The sequence below is a fragment of the Mobula hypostoma genome, chromosome 11, assembly GCF_963921235.1.
Source record: "Mobula hypostoma chromosome 11, sMobHyp1.1, whole genome shotgun sequence".
Classification (NCBI taxonomy): Eukaryota; Metazoa; Chordata; class Chondrichthyes; order Myliobatiformes; family Myliobatidae; genus Mobula; species Mobula hypostoma.
In genome coordinates, this window is record NC_086107.1 from 86,232,296 (window position 1) to 86,247,104 (window position 14,809).

At 41.4% G+C, this 14,809-nt stretch overlaps 1 protein-coding gene across 1 annotated transcript in view; it reads right to left on the reverse strand.

Annotated features, from left to right (window-relative positions):
• Nucleotides 1-7,827: 7,827 nt before the first annotated feature.
• The window catches only part of LOC134353890 (uncharacterized), a 90,515-nt gene continuing 83,533 nt past the window's right edge, over nucleotides 7,828-14,809 (reverse strand). Inside the window, exon 3 of the transcript XR_010019696.1 lies at nucleotides 7,828-8,662. The gene's annotated coding sequence lies outside the window, so the exon portion shown is untranslated. The remainder of the gene's footprint in view (nucleotides 8,663-14,809) is intronic.

Consider the following 14,809-nt stretch of genomic DNA (forward strand, 5'->3'; position numbering starts at 1 on the left):
GAGGTCTCCGAGGAGGAGCTCCGGACTCGTCGACGAGAAGCCTTGCCCTGGATAAAGTCGCTGTAGAGACCCTAACCCGTCGTTGCACCCGCGCAGGTAGGCAGGCGGAGCCCTGGCCGCTCCCGCTGTACCGTGGCTGAGGTGAGAGCAAAATCCAAGTGAAATGAGGGGAGCCGACAGTCTCCCTGATGCAGCACAGTGTAATGTAATAATGGATGGGCCCGCAGTCCAGGAATGACTACTCCGCCTAACGCTGTAAGATGTAGGAGCAGAATGAGACCGTTTGCCCCATCTGCTTTTCTCAGCCATTTCATCATGGTTGATCCATTTTCCCTCTCAGTCCCAATCTCCTACCTTCTCCCCATCTCCATGCCCTGACCAATCAAGAATCTATTAACCTCTGCCTTAAATATGCATAAAGACGCGGTCTCCACAGCTCCCTGTGGTAAAGAATTCCACAGACTCACCATTCTCTGGCTAAAGATATTCCTCAACTTTGTTCTAAATGGATGTCTTTTTATTCTAAGGTTGTGTACTCTGTTCTTAGCTTCCCCCACCATAGGAAACGTCCACTAAGCATTCGATAAGTTTCAAAGAGATTCTTTCTCTCTCCCCCCCCCATTCTAATGAATTACCGTGAGTAGAGGCCCAGAGGCATCAGACCTCATGATGAGCCTTTCAATTCTAGAATCATTGTTGTGAGCCTCCTTTGAACCCTCTCCAGTGTGCACATCCTTTCTTAGATGATGGGCCCAGAACTGCTCAAAATATTCTAAGTGAGGTCTCACCAGTCCTTTATGAAGTCTCAACATTTCAAAATGACTGTTAACATTGCATTTGCCTTCCTCACCACAGACTCAACCTACAAGTTAACCTTCAGGGAATTGTGCATGAGGACTCTCAAGTCCCTTTGCCCCTCAGATTTTTGAGTTTTCTCTCCATTTAGACAATAGTCTCTGCTTTTATTTCTTCAACCAAAGTGCAAACCCATGCACTTCCCACCACTGTATTCCATCTGCCACTTTGCCCATTCTCCTAATCTATCTAAAGTCCTTCAGTAGTCATCTGTATCCTCAACACTACCTGCCCCTCATTGAAGTACAGTGTTAAAAGAGCTAGTCATCGGCAGCCAACTAGAAAGGCTCCCTTTATTTCCACTCTTTGCCTTCTGTTAATCAGCCAATGCTCTAAGCCTGTAATACTTTCTGTAATACTTTCTGTAATACTTCTTTTCTTTCTCTTTCCTGTAATACTTATTCTAACTTGTTAAGCACCTTGTCAAAGGCCTTCTGAAAGTCCAAGTACACAACATCCACGGATTCTCCTTTGTCTATCCTGCTTGTTATTTCTTCAAAGAATTCCAACAGGTTTCAGGTAAGAATTTTCCTTAAAGAAATCATGCTGACTTTTCCGTATTTTATCGTGTATCCCAAGTACCCTGAAACCTGATCCATAACAATCAACTGAAACATCTTCCCAACCACTGAGGTCGGACTAAATGGCTTAAGTGACATTTGCAATTTTCCAGCCCTCCAAATCTACGCCAGAATCCATTGATTCTTGAAAGATCATTAATGCCTCCACAATCTTTTCAGTCACCTTTTTCAGAATCCTGGGGTGTACACCACCTCGTCCAGTTGACTTATCTACCTTCAGACCTTGCAGTTTCTTAAGCACCTTCTCCCTAGCAATGGCATCTTCACACATTTCTACCCCCGGCACCTTTGAATTTCTGGCATATTGCTGGTGTCTTCCACAGTGAAGACAGATGCAAAATACTTAATCAGTTAGTCCGCCAGTTCTTTAGTCATAGTCATACTTTATTGATCCCGGGGGAAATTGGTTTTCGTTACAGTTGCACCATAAATAATAAGTAGTAATAGAACCATAAATAGTTAAATAGTAATATGTAAATTATGCCAGTAAGTTATGAAATAAATCTTGGACCAGCCTATAGGCTCACTTATCCCCCATTACTACCTGTCCGGCATTATTTTCCAGCAGATTGATATCTACTCCTGCCTCTTTTACTCTTTATGTACCTGTAGAAATTTTTGGTATCCTCTTCAATATAACTAGCTAACGTACCTTAATATGCCATCTTTTTATTCTTTATGGCATTTTTATTTGCCTTCAATTGGTTTTTAAAAGCTTCCCAATTCTCTAACTTCCCACTAATATTTGCTCTGTTATATTCCTTTTGACCTATATTTTGGCTTTAACTTGTCTTGTTAGCCACAGTTGTGTCATCCTGCCTTTAGAATATTACTTTGGAATGCGTCTCTCCTCCACCTTCTGAATTGCTGCTCTGCTGTCGTCTCTGCTAGTGTTCTCTTCCAAACAGTTTTGGCCAGCTCCTCTCTCATGCCTCTGTGATTCCCTTTGTTTCACTGTAATACTGATACATCTGACTTTAGCTTCTCCTCAAATTTCAGGGTGAATTCTATCATAATATGATCACTGCCTACTAAGGATTTTTTACCTTATACTCTCTAATCAATTCTTCCAGAATAGCTGATCCCGTAGTGGGTTAAACCACTAGTTGCTCCAAAAAGTCATCTTGTAGGCAGTCTAGAAATTCCCCTGCTGGAAACCAGCACCAATCTGATTTTCCCAATCTACTAGCATATTGAAATCCTCTATGACTATTGTAATGTTGCTGTTTGACATGCATTTTTTATCTCCTGCTGTAATTTGTAAACCACATCTTTGCTACTGTTTGGAGTTACTGTATGCAACTCCCATGAGGGTATTTTATCCTTGCAGTTTCTTAGCTGTAACGCACCTTCCGATCCTATGTCATCACTTTCTAGTGATTTGATTTCATTTTTTACCTCCTGTGCTTACCTGCCTGTCCTTTTGATACAATGTGTATCCTTGGACATCAAGCCCCCATTTATAATCTTCTTTCAGCCACGATTCAGTCATGCCCACAACATCATACATGCCATAAGTTCTCAATGCTGCATGCATTCAAATATAATATCTTCAGTTCTGCATCCTTTTTGATTTTGTCCCCCTTTTACATTGCAGCTTATCCTGTTGACTGCAATTTTGTCCTACAATCACCCTGTCTTTACTAGCAGTCTCACTACACTCTGCCTCAGTTTGTAAACCAACTGTTTCATCCTTGGCCCTATCACTCCATGTAGAAGGGCTGAAGGGCCTGTATTGTGCTGTAGGGTTTCTACGTTTGGGGGTCCCTGTTGTGCCCACAGAATCTCTACTGTTCTTTTGACTGTGGAATGTCCTATCACCACTGCAGTGATGCTGCTTTCTTGTGGCAGTGCTCCATGTAGAAACAGAGAAATGTAGAAAACCTACAGTACAATACAGGCCCTTCAGCCACAATGCTGTGCTGGACATGTACTTTCTTTAGAAATTACCTAGGGTTACCCATAGCCCTCTATTTTTCTTTCTTTTTCCAATAGATTAAATTTATTAAATTTCATATACATAAATACAGAATTCATAAGGATACTTATTATAAATCAAATAAGGTAGCACATAATACACTATATATAAATCATACTGATACAATCACAGTATCCCATGTTCATGATCAATCAAATAAAATAAATTGAATTATGAAATACAATAGTATGGTTAATTATAATATTAAAAAAATCTACACCCACTACCAAGACAAAGCTGGTTGGTAAAAAAAAAGTACCATATAGTGTTTTATAATAATAGCCCAGATCTATATTTTAATAACAATAACAATTCAAAGTTTTTTAAAGTAGTTCAGAAAAGGTCCCCACAACATTTGAAAATCTTGATTAGAATCAGAAATCGAACAACAAATCTTCTCTAAATTTAAACATGACATAACATTGCATAACCATTGAGCATGTGGGGGTGGGGGGAGCAAAGATTGCCCTCCTAGCCATAAGGGAAATAAAAGCCAGTACCTGCAAATGAGAAGGCTCCAAAATTTCAGCTCTTTCCTCAATAATACCAAATAAGGCAGTCAAAGGACTGGGCTTAAAATTAACTTTAAAAAGTACAGAAAAAGTTTGGAATACATCTTTCCAATACTTTTCAAGGCTTGAACATGACCAAAACATATGAATTAATGAAGCGTCTCCATTATTACATCTGTCACAATAAGGAGAGATGTGCAAAAAAACGAGAGAGCTTGTCTTCAGACATATGAGCCCTACGTGCCCCTTTAAATTGTAGGAGGGAATGACGAGCACATAATGATGAAGAATTAACCATTTTGAAAATAGCCCTCCAGGTCTCATCAGATAATGAAGTCTGTGAATCCTTTGCCCAATCTTTTTTAATTTTGTCTAAAGGACCCATTCTCAGTCCCAACAACAGACCAAAATATAAGGTATTGAGCCATTATCAAAAGGTTTCAAATTAAAAATTACATGTATTATATTATTTTCCAGGCTGGTAGAAAATATATGTCGTTTAGATCTTAAAAAATCTCTAATCTGTAGATATAGAAAAAAGTGGGTATTTGATAAGTTATATTTCACTAAGAGCTGCTCAAAAGAAGAAAGATCCCTCCAACAAATAGATCCTGAAATCGTTTAATGCCTAATCTATCCCATTCTCTAAAAAATAGATCGGTCATAGATGGTTTAAAAAATAAATTAGAAAAAATAGGACTAGAAAGAGAAAATCTCAGTAAACAGAAATGTTTTCTAAACTGTAGCCAGATCCTCAAAGTGTATTTAACCACCAAACTGTCAGTTAATTTATTTAAAGATAGAGGAAAAAAGGATCTGAGAAGAGAAATAATAGAAAATTTTGTAACAGAGTTGGCTTCCAAAAAGACCCATATTGGACAATCCTCATGATTAATATATATAATATAACCAGAACGTGAGATTTTGTATGTTAATTGTCCAATAATATAACCTAAAATTGGGTAGAGCAAGGCCTCCATTCTTTTAAATTTTTTGAAGGTGAGCTTTATTTAATTGGTGTTTTCTGTTCTTTCACATATAGGAAGAAAGAATTGAATCTAAAGATTCAAAAAAAGACAGGAATATAAACAGGTACGGCTTGAAAAAGGTATACAAATTTAGGTAAAATATTCATTTTAATAGAATTAATTTGACCAATCAATGATAAAGAGAGAGGTGACCAATTAGAAAATGTTTTTCACGTAATTCATTAAGATTAGAAATTTTTCTTTGAATAGATCTTTATAATTCTTAGTGATTGTTACACCCAAATATGTAAATTTTTTTTCTGACAATTTTGAAAGGAAGGTTAATATTGAATGGTATCAAATTATTTAAAGGAAACAAATCACTCTTATGTAAATTCAATTTATATCCTGAAAATTGACTAAAATTAGTCAGTAAAAGAAACATAGAGGGTAAAGAAGTTGTAACATTAGATGTAAAAAGCAATAGGTCATCAGCATAAAGCGAAACTTTATGAGTAGTACCTTTCCTTAAGATACCGGTGATATCTTTAGACTCTCGAAAGGCAATTGCTAAAGGTTCTAATACCAAATCAAAAAGCAAAGGGCTCAACGGACATCCTTGTCTGGTTCCACGTTGGAGTTTAATTGGTTTAGAAGTAATTTAATCCAAAAAATAAAATTGGGCCCAAAATTAAATTTTTCTAAGGTTTTAAATAGGTCATTCCATTCAACTCAGTCAAAAGCCTTCTCCGCATCTAGAGAAATCACACATTCCGATATTTCTTTGGATGGAGAATGCATAACATTTAACAATCGCTGTATGTTAAAATGGGAATATCAATTTTTAATAAATCCTGTCTGATCATCAGATATTATAGAAGGTATAATATTCTCGCGTCTATGGGCCAAAACTTTAGATAGGATCTTAGCATCAACACTGAGTAAAGAAATTCTTCTATATGAAGAGCATTCAGTTGGATTCTTATTCTTTTTAAGAATAAGGGAAATGGAAGCTTCATAAAAAGACCGTGGCAACCTACCCACCTTGAAGGAATCAGTAAGGGCAGAACATAAATGAGATGTAAGCAATGAAGAAAAAGCCTCATAAAATTCTCCAAAGAATCCGTCAGGTCCTGGAGATTTCCCAGAATGCAATGAATGTATAACCTCAGTGATTTCCTCCTGAGAAATAAGTTGATCCAACTGCTTTCGATTATCAACCGAAAGTCCAAAAATATTTAATTGGTCTAAAAATTGTTCATTGCAGTATTATCTTTAACAAAATCAGAATTATACAGTTTAGAATAAAATTCTCTAATAGTGTCATTTATTTCAAAATGGTCAGTTGTCAAATCACTATTGGTTTTACGGATTTCTTTAATCTACCACTTGGCTATAAAGGTCTTCAATTGATTAGCCAATAGTTTACTAGTTTTTTTTCTCCATATATATAGAATTGGCTTCTATCTTTTAAAAGTTGGCTTTCAATTGGACATGTTATAAGAAGATCATATTTAGTTTTAATTTCAGTATGTCTTTTGTATAGTTCAGGGTCTGGTGCAAAAGCATATTTCTAGTCTCATTGTTTTAATTGATTAACAAAGTCAGTTCTCTATTTATTAGCTTTTTTCTTAATTTCTGCAGTATAGGAGATAATTTGTCCTCTAATATATGCCTTAAAAGTGTCCCAGATGATAAGACTAGAAGTTTCTTCCAATGTATTTTCTTCAAAATAAAGAGTAGTTTGATTCTCCAGAAATTTTAGAAAGTCCTTATCAGATAACGAAGTTAAATTAAAATGCCAGGATCTGTTCATATGAGTGAAATCAGGAAGATTTAAAGATAGAAATACAGGAGAATGGTTGGATACAGCTATTTCTTTATATTCAATGGATCGAACTAATGGAATCATTTGACTATCAAAAAAATTAATCCTGTTATAGGAATGATGGACATGAGAGAAGAATGAATACTACCTGTCTGCTGGGTAAAAAAAACACCAGACATCAACAATATCACATTCCATCAGAAAGGATTGAGTAAATAAAGCCGATTGTATTAGATGTGGCTGATGCAGGAGAAGAACGATCTAATACTGGGTCTAGACAACAATTAAAATCTCCTCCCATCACTAAAGAATGAAGACTCAGATCTGGGAGGAATGAAAAGAAACACTCAAAAAAAAAATCCAGGGTCATCCAGATTGGGCCGTACACATTAGCAAATGCAATTAATTTATTATCTAGTTTCCCTGACACTGTGCCCATTAGGGTCAGGGACAACTTCATGTTGAACAAAAGAAATTGTATTGTCTATAAAAACCGATTTAAAAAGGTGTGCGTTGCCACAACTACGTATATGTGTTTCTTGTAGAAAAATAATGGGGGTCCTTAACTTTTTAATATAAGCAAAAATCTTATTCCGTTTCACAGGATGATTTAACCCTTTCACATTAAAACTAAGTAAATTAATATTTCGATCCATTTTAAATACTAATTAACAGAAGAGTTAAAAGATCTGACCATAGATTATTAGAACCAGAGAACGAAGCATAAAGTAAGGTACTCAAACAGAAAATTTGGATGGTAGCCCAACCCAGCTTCCAGAGAAAAGAAACCCCACCCGCTCATCCCCCTCCCAAAGCCAAAAAAGCCAGCCACAGAACAGACGGCATGCTAAACCCTAAAGACAACCTCCCAAAGAAATCCTGCTGGCAAAACTCCAATCATTCAAGGATATTATGTTCCTACCAAGAGAAAGCAGACAAAATAAACTTATATCAGAAATCCAAAACATACGAGGATTAATATAACCATACAAATATATATATACATCAGAAAAAGAGTAAAGTAATAAAAAAAATCAAAAAGCAAGATATATAAATGGTCAAAATGTAAGTTTATTAAAACCTTATTCTATCCAACATTAAAAAGATAAATGCTCTTGTAAGAGATATAACTCAATTAATCTGCTTTCAAAACCTTCTGTGCGTCTTCAACCGATCCCAGCTATTTCTGCACACCATTTTTCTGAGCGATTCTAGGACGTACGGGGAAGGAAAGGGAGGACTTAAATCCTTTGTTATAAAGCAGCGACATAACCTCTTTATATTTGGCACGTTCAGCCATAACCTCCGGTGTATAACCTTCCACAAATCTGATCATTTTCCCGTTGTAATTGATCATTCCTACTCGACAGGTATGACGGACTAAAAACTTCTTAATATGAAATTCATGAAACACAGAATAACCTGCCCTAGGTCGCTCCCCCGACTTTGGCTTTGGGGCCAGTGACCGGTGGGCACGGTCCAACTTTGGCACAGACGGCAATAAATCAGGGGATAGCTGCTTCAGAAAGCTTGCAAAAACTCAGTGGGCTGGGCACCTTCAGTTGATTCTTCAAGACACACAATACATAGATTGTTCCTTCTGCTTCTGCTTTCCAGGTGGGTAATCTTCTTTGTTAACTTTTCATTGGATAATAGTTTTTTACAGAGCTTACTCATGTCTTCTAAGCCCGCTTCCAGTATCGACAAAGTTTCTTTGTTCTCCTTAATTCGCTTATCATATTCGGTTAGAGTTTGTTGAATAGTATCCAACTTGATGTTCAGCTGTTGAAATTCGTCAGAAAGTTCTGTTCTTTGCTTTTTTAAGAAAATCTCCAATTGATTCCAAAGTGATTGGTGAATCATTTTCTTTTGCAGAGGCTTTAGTCTTTCTCAAAGACATAATACAGCAATATTGAAATTTATAATAAGGTTTCAAAAAACTAGGAGGAAACAAAAAGATAAGTAAGGTAGGAGCAAGTTCAAAAAGATGTTACCCCATCGGCTGCCAGCAGGGCTGTAGCCCTCTATTTTTTTAAGCTCCATGTACCTATCCAGGAGTCTCTGAAAAGACCCTATTGTATCCGCCTCCACCACCGTCACCGGCAGCCCATTCCACGCACTCGCCACTTTCTGCGTTTTTAAAAAAAAACAACTACCCCTGACATCTCCTCAGTACCAACTTCCAAGCACCTTAAAGCTGTGCCCTCTCATGTTAGCCATTTCAGGCCTGAGGAAAAAGCCTCTGACTATCCACACAATCAATGCCTCTCATCATTTTAGAAACCTCTATCAGGTCACCTCTCATCCTCCATGGCTCCAAAGAGAAAAGGCCAAGTTCACTCAACCTATTCTCATAAGGCATGCTCCCCATCCAGGCAACATTCTTGTAAATTTCCTCTGCACCCTTTCTTTGGTTTCCACATCCTTCCTGTAGTGAGGCAACCAGAAATGAGCGCAGTACTCCAAGTGGGGTCTGAGCAGGGCCCCATACAGCTGCAACATTATCTCTTGGCTCCTAAACTCAATCCCACAATCGATGAAGGCCAGTGCACCACACAGTCAACCAGTGCAGCAGCTTTGAGTTTCCAATGCACTCAGACCCCAAGATCCCTCTGATCCTCCACACTGCCAAGAGAATTACGATTGATACTATATTCTGCCATCATATTTGACCTACCAAAATGAGCCACCTCACACTTATCTAGGTTGAGCTCCATCTGCCACTTCTCAGCCCATTTTTTTTTGTATTCTGTCATTGTCCTGTTGTAACCTCTGACAGCCCTCCACACTATCCACAGTACCCCCAACCTTTATGTCCCCAGCAAATTTACTAACCCATCCCTCCACTTCCTTATCCAGGTCAGTTATAAAAATCACAAAGAGAAAGAGACCCAGAACAGATCCCTGAGGCACACCACTGGTGACCAACCTCCATGAAGAATATGACCCGTCTACAACCACTCTTTGCCTTCTGTGGCGAAGCCAATTCTGGATCGACAAAGCAAGGACCCCTTGGATCCCATGCCTCCTTACTTTCTCAATAAGCTTTGCATGGGGTAGCTTATCAAATGCCTTGCTGAAATCTATATCCACTACATCCACTACTCTACCTTCATCAATGTGTTCAGCTACTTCCTCAAAAAATTCAATTAGGCTCGTAAGGCACAACCTGCCTTAGACAAAGCCATGCTGACTATTCCAAATCATATTGTACCTCTCCAAACGTTCATAAATCCTGCCTCTCAGGATCTTCTCTATCAACTTACCAACCACTGAAGTAAGACTCACTGGCCTATAATTTCCTGGGCTATCTCCACTCCCTTTCTTGAATAAAAGAACAAAATCTACAACCCTCCAATCTTCCAGAACCTCTCCCGTCCCCATTGATGATGCAAAGATTATCACCAGAGGCTCAACAATCTCATCCCTCGCCTCCCACGGTGGCCTGGGGTACATCTCGTCCGGTCCCAGTGACTTATCCAACTTGATGCTTTCCAAAACCTCCAGCACATCCCCTTTCTTAATGTCTATATGCTCAAGTTTTTCAGTCCGCTGTAGCTCATCCCTAGAATCGCCAAGGTCCTTTTCTATAGTGAAAACTGAAGCAAAGTATTCATTAAGTACCTCTGCTGTCTCCTCCAGTTCCATACACACTTTTCCACTGTCACATTTGTTAGGTCCTATTCTGTCATGTCGTATTCTCCTGCTCTTCACGTACTTGTAGAGTGCCTTGGGGTTTTCCTTAATCCTGCTCGCCAAGGCTGTATGGCCCCTTCTGGCTCTCCTAATTTCATTCTTAAAGTCCTTCCTGCTAGCCTTATGATTTTTAGATCTCTATCATTACCTAGTTTTTTTTAACCTTTCGTAAGCTTAGCTTTTCTTCATGACTAGATTTTCAACATCCTTTGTACACCATGGTTCCTGTACCCAACCATCCTTACCTTGTCCTATTGGAACGTATCTATGCAGAATGCCACGCAAATATCCCCTGAGCATTTGCCACATTTCTGCCGTACTTGTCCCTGAGAACATCCGTTCCCAATTTATGCTTCCAAGTTTCTGCCTGATGGCTTCATATTCCCCCTTACTCCAATTAAACACTTTGCTAACTTGTCTGTTACTATCCCTCTCCAATGTTATGGTAAAGGAGATAGCGGTCACAATTCTATCTCCAAAATGTTCTCCCACTGAGAGACCTGACACGTGACCAGGTTCATTTCCCAATACCAGATCAAGTACAGCCTCTCCTCTTGTAGGCTTATCTACATATTATGTCAGGAAACATTCCTGAACACACTTAACAAACTCCAACCCATCTAAATCTCTTGTTCTCGGGAGATGCCAATCAATATTGGGGAAATTAGAATTTCCCACCACGACAACCCTGTTATTTTTGCACCTTTCCAGAATCTGTCTCCCTATCTGCTCCTCAATGTCCCTCTTACAATTGGGTGGTCTATATAAATATAAAAAAAAAAGCACCCAGTAGAGTTATTGACTCCTTCCTGTTCCTTACTTCCACCCACAGAGACTCTGTAGACAATCCCTCCAGGACTTGATCTTTTTCTGCAGCCATGACATTATCTCTAATCAGCAGTGCCACGCCCCAATCTCTTGCCTCCCTCCCTGTCCTTTCTTGATGGTCCAAATGGTCTTAATCCTGCTGTTCTATTTTATGGTATTATGGTTAGAAAAATTAGGTTTCATGGTTAATGCAGAAGTCACCAAACATTTATTAGTGTAGTATTTAGTGGTAATGGTTCAGAGGCACGGTAGTTGGCACTCCACCCTCTCCCCTTAAATGGTGTCCTGTGAGTCTGAATTGATTATGTGATTGAGTTGCTATTTCTCATGGAAAACCATTTTACTGAACTGGTGCAGTTTTACAACTTAAGAGTATAAGATTCTGCAGAAGCTGGAAATCCTGATGCTGGAACTCAGCAAGTCAAGCACAATCTATGGAAAGTCTTGGTCCAAAACATCGACTATTGCCCTCGGTAGACGCTGCCTTGTCTGTTGAGTTCCTGCAGCATTTTGTTGCTCATGATTTCCAGTATCTGTAACTTCTCATGTATTTTATGCCGCTGAACCTGCTGTGTTCCTCCAGTAGGCAGCTTGTTGCTTTAGATTTTGACTATATCCTACACAGCAGAGAGAAAGATGTTGAAGGGCATTCAGCTCTTGCATCCATGTGGAATGCCAGAAAAATCATGTGGGAGTAATCCCTTCTATCCCATTTCCCCTCTTGCCTCTTTAAATTAACAGGGTGGGTGCCTGAGGTGGGCTTCCAATGCTGGTGGTGGAAGCAGATCCAAACATAAGGGATTCTGAAGATGCTGGAAAGGTTGAGGAACACACATAAAATGTTCGAGGAACTCAACAAGTCAAACAGTATATGGAGAGGAATGTTTCAGGCTGAGACCATTAGGACCGGGCGGGAAGGCAGTCAAAATCAGATTGAGGAGGAGGAAGAGGGGGAGGGGAAAGGAGTATAAGCTGGCAGGTGCTAGATCAGATCTGCGTCAATCTACACGCAAATAAAGTTAATCTTTATTTTATAAATGTACCCAATGACAGTGAGTTTTTTTTTTAATATTTCCGGTTAGCAAGGAGTTGGTGCCGGAAGGTTGGAAGTACGAGAACAGATTTCCCTGTCCTCGGCCCTGGCTCCCTGATCTTGGAGACCTGGCACAAATCTGCTCTTTTCCTCAAAAGCCTCCGCCTTTCTGTCTATCTCCAGCAGGCCAATCAGCAGTGTTTCACTGGCACACAGCCGTAGCAAGGAAGAGGCCGGGGGCCTGTGTAGTGCCAGGGTGCCCCAAGGGGCAAGAATGAAAGAGCCAAACCCAGGGTAAGATACAGAGCTTCTCTTGCAAAAACGCCATCCCCTTCTCGCAATTCCTCCGTCTCCGCCGCATCTGCTCTTCATCAGGCTTTTCATTCTAGGACGAGGGAGATGTCTTCATTTTTTAAAGAAAGGGGCTTCCCTTCCTCCACTATCAACTCTGCTCTTAAACGCATCTCCCCCATTTCACGTACATCTGCTCTCACTCCATCCTCCCACCACCCCACTAGGAATAGGGTTCCCCTGGTCCTCACCTACCACCCCACCAGCCTCCGGGTCCAACATATTATTCTCCGTAACTTCCGCCACCTCCAACGGGATCCCACCACTAAGCATATCTTTCCCTCCCCGCCTCTCTCTGCATTCCGCAGGGATCGCTCCCTACACAACTCCCTTGTCCATTCGTCCCCCCCATCCCTCCCCACTGATCTCCCTCCTGGCACTTATCCGTGTAAGCGGAACAAGTGCTACACATGCCCTTACACTTCCTCCCTTACCACCATTCAGGGCCCCAAACAGTCCTTCCAGGTGAGGCATCACTTCACCTGTGAGTCGACTGGGGTGATATACTGCGTCCGGTGCTCCCGATGTGGCCTTTTATATATTGGTGAGACCCGACGCAGACTGGGAGACCGCTTTGCTGAACATCTACGCTCTTTCCGCCAGAGAAAGCAGGATCTCCCAGTGGCCACACATTTTAATTCCACATCCCATTCCCATTCTGACATGTCTATCCACGGCCTCCTCTACTGTAAAGATGAAGCCACACTCAGGTTGGAGGAACAACACCTTATATTCCGTCTGGGTAGCCTCCAACCTGATGGCATGAACATTGACTTCTCTAACTTCCGCTAGGCCCCACCTCCCCCTCGTACCCCATCTGTTACTCTTTTTAATGCACACATTCTTTCTCTCACTCTCCTTTTTCTCCCTCTGTCCCTCTGAATATACCTCTTGCCCATCCTCTGGGTCACCCCCCCCCCCGTCTTTCTTCCCGGACCTCCTGTCCCATGATCCTCTCGTATCCCCTTCTGCCTATCACCTGTCTAGCTCTCGGCTCCATCCCTCCCCCTCCTGTCTTCTCCTATCATTTTGCATCTCCCCCTCCCCCTCCAGCTTTCAAATCCCTTACTCACTCTTCCTTCAGTTAGTCCTGACGAAGGGTCTCGGCCTGAAACGTCGACTGCGCCTCTTCCTATAGATGCTGCCTGGCCTGCTGCGTTCACCAGCAACTTTGATGTATGTTGCTTGAATTTCCAGCATCTGCAGAATTCCTGTTGTTTGCGTTTAAATTCACTACTGCGAAGCCTCTTCCGGTGATGCCTACACCGAAGAAGTTTAGATCCTCTCTTCGACGGGAGTTCAGTGAAACCATCTCTCACTGCTCCCCATCTGTGATTTCTTCGGCTCTTCAACTTTTCGACCAGACTTTGACTCAGACTCGCTATCACTGCCATGTATCCTTTCTTGGAACGTGCCTCCGTCGCCAACTTACTCCAGTTGGCTTTAGGATTCGTTTCCAAGCCTCTCAATTTGGACCTTCTGAGGATCTCAGGTACTCACATTTCATTGACTCTGCCTCTCGCCACTTCTCCCGTCAAGCTCTGAAGGCGACGCTCTCCGCCATGAGGAGGTACTTGGTGTCCCTATCCCAGACCCTTCCACACCTTCGGGACACTTTCTTCGCCGTCTGTAATGGTCCTACCCGCTATTTCATCCTCCGTCGGATCCACGCCTGCAATCGCCGTTTCTTTGACTTTGTCATGTTAGGCAAAGATCGCAAGATCTTACATCTACGGACTGCAGAGCCTGCCGGCCCCGACGCTAGCAGGCATGAACTTTCGGTTGCGGCCTCTGCCGTTGGTCTCGGCGGCTCCAACACCTCAGGACATATTCAAAACCCGGACTCCAGCAACGACCATGGAGACATTCAAAGCGATCGCGCAACCACCAACTGCGACTCCAGCCTTGAACTCCAGGCTGGGTCTTTATGTGCTGCTGTTGTGACTTCCGTCTCCCCTTCCCCCACCACCACTCCGCAGCCCCGTCTCCCTCAGATCCCACCGTCAACTCCTGGGCCCTCAGAGGCTCCATCTTCCTCTCACCCCAACCCTCCCCTCTCCACTGACACCCCCAGCCTCCCCCCTCCCCCCTCTGATCCCAGCTCTCATCCGTGCCGGGTCTTTACCATCCCCTCCGACCTTCAACTGTCGGAGGCAGAACGCTCTGTTCTCAGTAAGGG